This window comes from Falco biarmicus, chromosome Z, assembly GCF_023638135.1.
Source record: "Falco biarmicus isolate bFalBia1 chromosome Z, bFalBia1.pri, whole genome shotgun sequence".
NCBI lineage: Eukaryota > Metazoa > Chordata > Aves > Falconiformes > Falconidae > Falco > Falco biarmicus.
In genome coordinates this window covers 38,196,701-38,203,724 of record NC_079311.1, presented here as the reverse complement: position 1 = coordinate 38,203,724, position 7,024 = coordinate 38,196,701, and the positions used below count along the sequence as shown (strand labels likewise).

At 39.7% G+C, this 7,024-nt stretch overlaps 1 long non-coding RNA gene across 1 annotated transcript; it reads right to left on the bottom strand.

Annotated features, from left to right (window-relative positions):
* Positions 1-218: 218 nt before the first annotated feature.
* On the bottom strand, positions 219-6,692 carry LOC130142788 (uncharacterized). The gene is made up of 3 exons (XR_008819505.1): positions 6,578-6,692; positions 5,644-5,723; positions 219-2,103 (listed from the first exon to the last, which is right to left on the bottom strand). It is a non-coding gene; the product is annotated as an uncharacterized LOC130142788 (long non-coding RNA).
* Positions 6,693-7,024: the final 332 nt, after the last annotated feature.

Genomic DNA, 7,024 nt, shown 5'->3' with positions numbered 1-7,024 from the left:
CAGTTTATTGACTGAGACAAAGGCAGGGTATATTCAGCTACTGAAGGTCTGTGACAACACATCATGTGCACAGCTCCAGCTGTCTCCAAAGGGACCAGAGAGGAGAAGCAAAGAACTGCATCTGCACTACTTAGAATAAACTAGAGGAAGTCAGAGTTACTAGTGAGTTACTTAGAGTAACACAGAGGAAACAAAGCAGAAGTGGAATTAAGTATCTTTCTTCATGCAGTAAGCCAAAATGATAGAAATGTTTTTAGCTGCTTAGAAAAGGTGCCAGTTACAGGTATGCCAGTCCCACAGGAGTTAGATGCTTTTGAATAGATAACATCTTGGGAAAAAAAGGATTGTAGCAGAATACGATAGTAGGGAAATGGAGAATCTGCCCAAACTCCACTTGGAGGAAAAACCTCTAAGACGACTAAATTTCACGAGATATTGAGAGAGTCAGCATCAATCATTAGCCACAAAGAGAGCTACGAATATTAAACCAACTCTACAGCACATTTCACACATCCCAAAATAATGTTCTCACTCCATGTGTTTTCCATTCTGTGGATGTTTGCATCTCCAGAGCTAACCAATTACATGTGAAAATATTGAAGAATGCCCTTCCACTTTAGACAAGTTTATGTTTACCCCTTGAGCAATTAAATTTGCACGGAATTTACTTATGGGTTTTATAGAAATTTTCCAAGGGGTAGCTGATAATAAAAATTGCAATCACTAGTTTAGATCAAGTAGTTCTCAACAGTATTTTCTTCTTTAAATGGGAAATTGAAGATTTATATAGTAGACTAACTGCAATTTCCTCCTTTAAATGTTTGGTATTTCCAAAAGATTACATCACTGTAGTTTGCATCTGAACCTCCAAGGCTAGGGTGAAATTAACTTGTCCCATTTTGTATTGTAAGTTCATTTCATACATCCTTGACAGTGTTAAAAACAAGAGCTTTTATCACATTCATCAAGTAAATGTAAGTCAAAGCACAGGTTCTCCATGGAGTAACTTTTCTGCTTCAGATTGCTGGGTATACAAAGCAATGGAAAAGGAGGAAGCAGAGAACTTCCTTGTGAAGACTGTCTCTGCCTCTTTGACTGAGGAAATATGTTTATTTATCCTTCAGGAGATTTCACAATCTGGTGATACTTTTGGATGCAAAAATGCTCTTAGATATTCATATAGCAACAGACATCAGGATGAGTGGGTTTTAATCTATGTCAGACTGGGAGACTGTGACCGTTTCACATGACCCATGTCTCAGTTTGAGACTGGATTACTGCTCTGCACCCTGAATTAGACTAGACATTAAATCAGCTAGGAAGCTGTAGTTTGTATACAATGGAAAGACTTTTTTTTTTTTTTTCATGGAATGCATCCATCTACTGTGGGTTGGCTTTCTGGACTCTTTCACCCTATAAGAGCAACAAAACACTTACAGATTTGGCTTGTTGTTTATTCGAAGCACAGCAAATCCATTCTGGACAATTTGGGAATCCCCAAATGTGTATCACAATTTGGATCTGATATTTGTTACAAATTCAGTGCAATTGAGGCTCTTTAACTGTGATGTTAAAACACGGATTTGCATTACGGACTGCAGTGGCTTCAGAAACCATACTCCCCAAGGCTGAATAGAGCAACTGACCAAAACATTAGCAATAATCCAGATCTTTATTGTTTAGAAAATCTCACCCAGTTTTCTCTTTTTCATATTCCTCTGTCTGCTTTTAAAATGTAGTCTTATATTTAGCACCACAGTTCTCTGGGTTTTCCACAGAGCCATCTGCCAATAAGATGAAGTTTCCTGAAAGGAGATGCTCTCTGTCCTTAGTTTAAGAACAGTCATGTTTTCAAACCCTTGAAAAATTTCTTGGGCCACCAGTAATTTGTCAGAGGTGAGATACGGCTAGCTGAAGTTTTTGCTAAAATCCCACCAAACACTGTTTACCAAGCAGCTGTAATGTGGTGGGAACACCAGGAGACAAAACCTGCAATGTGACAGCTACAGCTCCTTGTCCTGCAGCATGTCCGAGGCACCAGCCTTGGGGCAATTCTGGGACACCACACTCTTTTCTTCCTCATATAAGATTTATTAACAAAGTCTGAGAAAGAGAGAGAGAGAGAGAACAAAATCATTCTGTAGCCTAGTGTATAGGATGTTTTCTGTTCATAAAGAGGTCTTGGCTCTTTGTGAATGACCATGACTACTACATATAAAATAGCATGGTTTAAAACACGTTCAGGCCTTCTGGCTGTCATACATGACAGGAATGCTACTTACTAGAGCTGATAATATTCGGGTGTTAAAGATGAGAAAGAGAGATGGGTGTCAGCGTCAAGGAAAATCCCAGGTTTATAAACCAAGAGCTTAGAAGAGTTTAGGGAGGTGGCCAAGAGCCACCCTCTTCCACCACTGTAATGTCACACACCTATAAGTCACACAGCTGTCAAGCTTTGTGACTAAGACTGGTTTAATTTTACAACTACCTGGTATGGTTGGCAGCAGCTATATTACAAGTAGATGCTATTGGAAGTATGTGAGCCACTAGCAGCAACGTCTGTGAAGGTGTGTAGACATTTATACAGACATTTAAAAGCAAACTGGGGGGTTAAAAAAAACAACTCAGCCAAAAGTTTCTTTTTTACCTTCTTCCTTTCTTTTTGCATGAACAGCAGAAACCAGCATTTCCCACAATTTCCACTCAAAGATTCACACATGGGGCTTTTTCTGAGGTAGCAGGGAAGCTACAATAGCAGTAGTTGAAAGTCCTGTTTAATCGCACTTTTCTGACACCAAGCACGTTTCCACTGATTCCCACCTCCCTTCTGCCCTGAGACAAGGCAGGGTCGCATTTAACACTGATTTAAAGAACAAAGTCAAAATTTCTCAGTGACTAAGTATCCTTTATTGGCAGCGCTGGATGCACGGCGGATCCTTCTGTCTAACGTGCATGTTTAAAGTAACTAATTATCTTATATTTATACAATAAACCAATGAATATTCAATTAATGCCTATACATATTCATTACCTAATCCCGCCTACTCTCACTTCGTATGTTAATTAGCTTATCAGTCCTTTGCGTTTGCGCATATTCCTCCAAGAATTGTGGGCAGGGGTCTTCAGGACTTGGGCAGTGGTCTTTGGGAGGAAGGTCATAGGTCTTCCTCACGGTGTACTTTTCACCTTTTGTCTGGTATGTGATGATCTTGCCAGTTTGCAGTGTTCTTATCGGTCTGAGCTAATTTATGTCCTTGTCAACCATCTGTTTCTTCCGCTTGTTTCTTTTAATTGCTCCCTCTAGATAACTTATAAGCAGGCCCCTTGTTAGAGAAAGTTAAAGAAAGAGAAACAGACTCCTTCTCTGATCAGTTATTTCATTAATTATTTCTTTCAGACTATGGTTACATGACCTAATGACTATACCTACATTTTTGAGTAAATATAAGTTCTTAGCCTTGGTACAGGGTTGTACAGAGGATTTCATAGCAGCTTTTGTTGTGCAACTATTAATTTCATTAGAATATATTTCTTATATTCATTATACTTTAACTACAAGGCTTATTCTATCCTAAAGTGAATTCATTCAGTATCAACACCTACATGGTGGCAAGACAGCCTGACAAAGGCTGCTACTACCAGGTCAAGCCCGGTAACAGCAGATTGCAAGTACCTAACAGAGGCATGAACTTGTGCCTTGGAGTATGCGTTGTGAAGCTCCGACCTACTGAATTCGGTCTTAACTACACGTGGCATTTTATTTACATGCCAAGAACCCAGCTAAAGACTTCTTTTGACATTAAATTGTTTACTACTATTAATCCACCACTTTTATTTTCTGGGCTCCTGCTGGGCAGGGGAATGAGTGCCTCGAAACTCTAAACTAGAACATCGGAGCAAAGCAGGCACACAACTTACGGGAATCCAAGGCAGGACTCCATTTTATGGAGTATTGATGTTTAAGTAACTCTTTGATCCCTTACTGCCATAGCACGTGAGCTGCCATGGACTCAGCAGACAGCAGATGCACTTACTAATTACTACTAATTGTTACTGTCTAGACACCACGTGAAGAATAAACTACCAGCCTTGTTTACAAACCAGCAAATACCTCCATACTCTTCTGCTATTATTCCGGACCACTGTGTTGCTAAATCACCAGTGCTGAGTTTGCATACAACAACGAAAGAAGAATAACGGTTTGCATAATTTTTCCAGTAATCTGGACATGAAGTGAAGGGAACTGGAAAGTCAAGCCCTCTGTTGCTAAAACCATTAATTTTCCTTCACCAAATCCTTACTGTGTTTTTATTAGTTTGTACCCCAGGAGCAAGTAGTTTTCTGCATTAAACTCTCAGTCACAGGTCTGTGAATGAGAAATGTTCACAAAGATTGGCTTCCAGCATGTGAAAAGCTCACAGAGATTTTGTGGCAGAAAACATTTTATTCAACCCCTTTAAGAAGTGGGTCACTCAGTTTTGTTTGGTTTCTTTTAAAATGATACCAGTTTAAGTAGAAAATGTTAGTACCTGTCACCCTGTTGTAAAAAATCTTGTGATTGTTTTCAGGAAATTAAAAATACAACACCGGCTTCCATAAAGTTGAAAAATTTTTGCCATGCCTTTCTGAAAATAGGTTGCAGTTGTTTCAAAGTCATGACATTGTAGCCATTCAGCCTCTACCCACCTTTCCTACAGAGACTAATATACAGATGCAAGCATTAAGAAGCAGCAATATCAAAGAGTTTATACATGGCATACACACAGTGTCTACCATCTTACCTCCACTGTCAGTGCATCTAGCACTGTTCTGCCTTATGGTGTTTTCTCCCTTTTTAGTTGTCATGAAAACTAAATGCAATATTTCATGCATCAGCCGAACAACATTTAAAAACATCTGTTAATGGCACCTGCACAGGAATTTCCTACCTATATCACACTGGTCTTGCACAACAAAAGCTTTCAGATGAGGCTGCACAACAGAGAAATGTTAAACTGAGTAATGAAAATAGCAAATGAAAACAGAATGATTTAGGGGTATGTGGAAACAAAAGAAGTAGAAAAGAGTTTTTGGAACAATAAAAAAAGTTTATCAGGAGGGGCCAAGTTAATGTATTGTTTTTTACATAGAAATAGAGATTTTTTACATCATTTTTCTTCCTTGAGTGGGAGAAAAGCTGTCATCAAGAAATGGTACCAGATGTCAAATTGAGCCTGAACTTAAACTGGAATTATTGAAACCAAGGTCTTCCTTAAAGTGTTAGACTGTTGATGTTTCTGTTTCTGTAGACTGCACACAAGGCTTAGATAAGGGCTAACAAGGAGATACTAAGGTCTGGAGAACAGTATGTAATCCTACTGTTTGAACACAGTGAATTGACTTGCCTGACCCAAGGCTAAAATTATCTGAGTTGGCATAGATTGAAGCAAACCATATCTGGCAACCAGCCAGGGAAGCACAGATAAACCCTGCTTTCAGAAATGGTGCAAGCTGAGCTGTAAGGCTTCAGGTAGCTTCTTTTCAAATTAACCAGGAGAACCAGGAGAAGCAGCAAACTGGTGTAGCCAGTCACAACCTCTTCTGTCAGTACCCCTCAGCCAAAATGCCCTCATTGCATGGCACGTCTATGTTGGTTAGTATTACCTTGTCACAGCACAGCTGGCAGCCCTTGGTTTGGGCCACGGCCGGAGGCAGGATTTGTGCCCCAGACTGGCACACGGCATCTGCATACAAACATGCACCATGTGGAGAGGGGGAAAGGAAGTTTCAAAGGCATCAGTTCCCTGTACATGCTTTCCCACCCTACTGTTAAACATTCAATACCCTTTCCCCGCCTCTTAGCTGCCATACAACTACTGTGAAACATTAGTGTTACTTCTTTTGACTTTCCTGACTAGCTCAGTATTTGGAGGTTTGGAACTTAAATTTGAGTTAGAAAGAAAAATTGGTGAAAGCACATGGGATTTTTGGACACAACCCCCCCACCCCACCCTCTATTTACAAGAATAAACAAATTCATGCTTTCCAGGGCACATAGGGACCCAACATCCAGGAACAGCTTTCCAGCTGATGGGTTCCTGCCTCCTCAAGAGAAATCTGATCCAAATGTCATTTATCAAGCCTTTATTTAGTGCCAAAATCATGTTTTCCAGAAGTTTTGAAAATTTTTTCTCTATCTTTGAAACTTCGTGCCTTTCTCACTTCTATCATTCTCTCTTCTTCAAAATGCCTTGTCAAATCTCTTCTGCCCAGACCATCTGAATTAGTGAACAACCTCCTATTCACCGTTTGTTTTGGCTGGAATTATATATTCTGTTCTCTGCTACAGCTCTCTGAAATGCAGTACATAAAAAGAAACTTAGCACTTCCAAATAAATTTAACCTACTCTGTCATTCTTGAGACTCTTCTACTTCAGATAAATGTGTATTTTCTGCTGTATATCAAAACCTTAGCCCACATTCCCTTAAAAACAACATCAACAACAACAAAGAACATGGATTGATGTTCAAGTTCACACAGTCCCTCTGTCCACAGCTGGCTCTCTCCAGCTCTCACAAGTCCCAAGACATATCTTACTCTTGTTCTTCATGTTTCCACTGATGCCAGGTGGCTGATCTCTTGTCCTACGTGTCTTTTGGGGAGAACTGAGCTTCCCAATAAACAAATATGTCCCTCCAAAGCAAAAACATTCCTCCCCAGGAGTCATAAGGAACAATAAATCAGAGAAAAAAAACAGATCACAAGCTGCACTCAGGGTCTGAAAGGGTGAGAATAACTCTTCATGAAGGACAGAAAAATGGCATTGGCCCAACTGCATTTGGTCAGTTATATAATACTTGGTTATTCTCTTAGGAATAAAGGTTTTATTGTGTTTCAGTAAAACTCAATATTTCATCACATATTTCATCAAGGCCATTAATTGCTCTATAAATCCTGAGGTATCCTAATAGTCCTGGAGGCTGAAGAACCCTGAGTGTTTGCTAACACAAGCATAGGAGGCAGATGAGTTTACAGAGTCTTCGA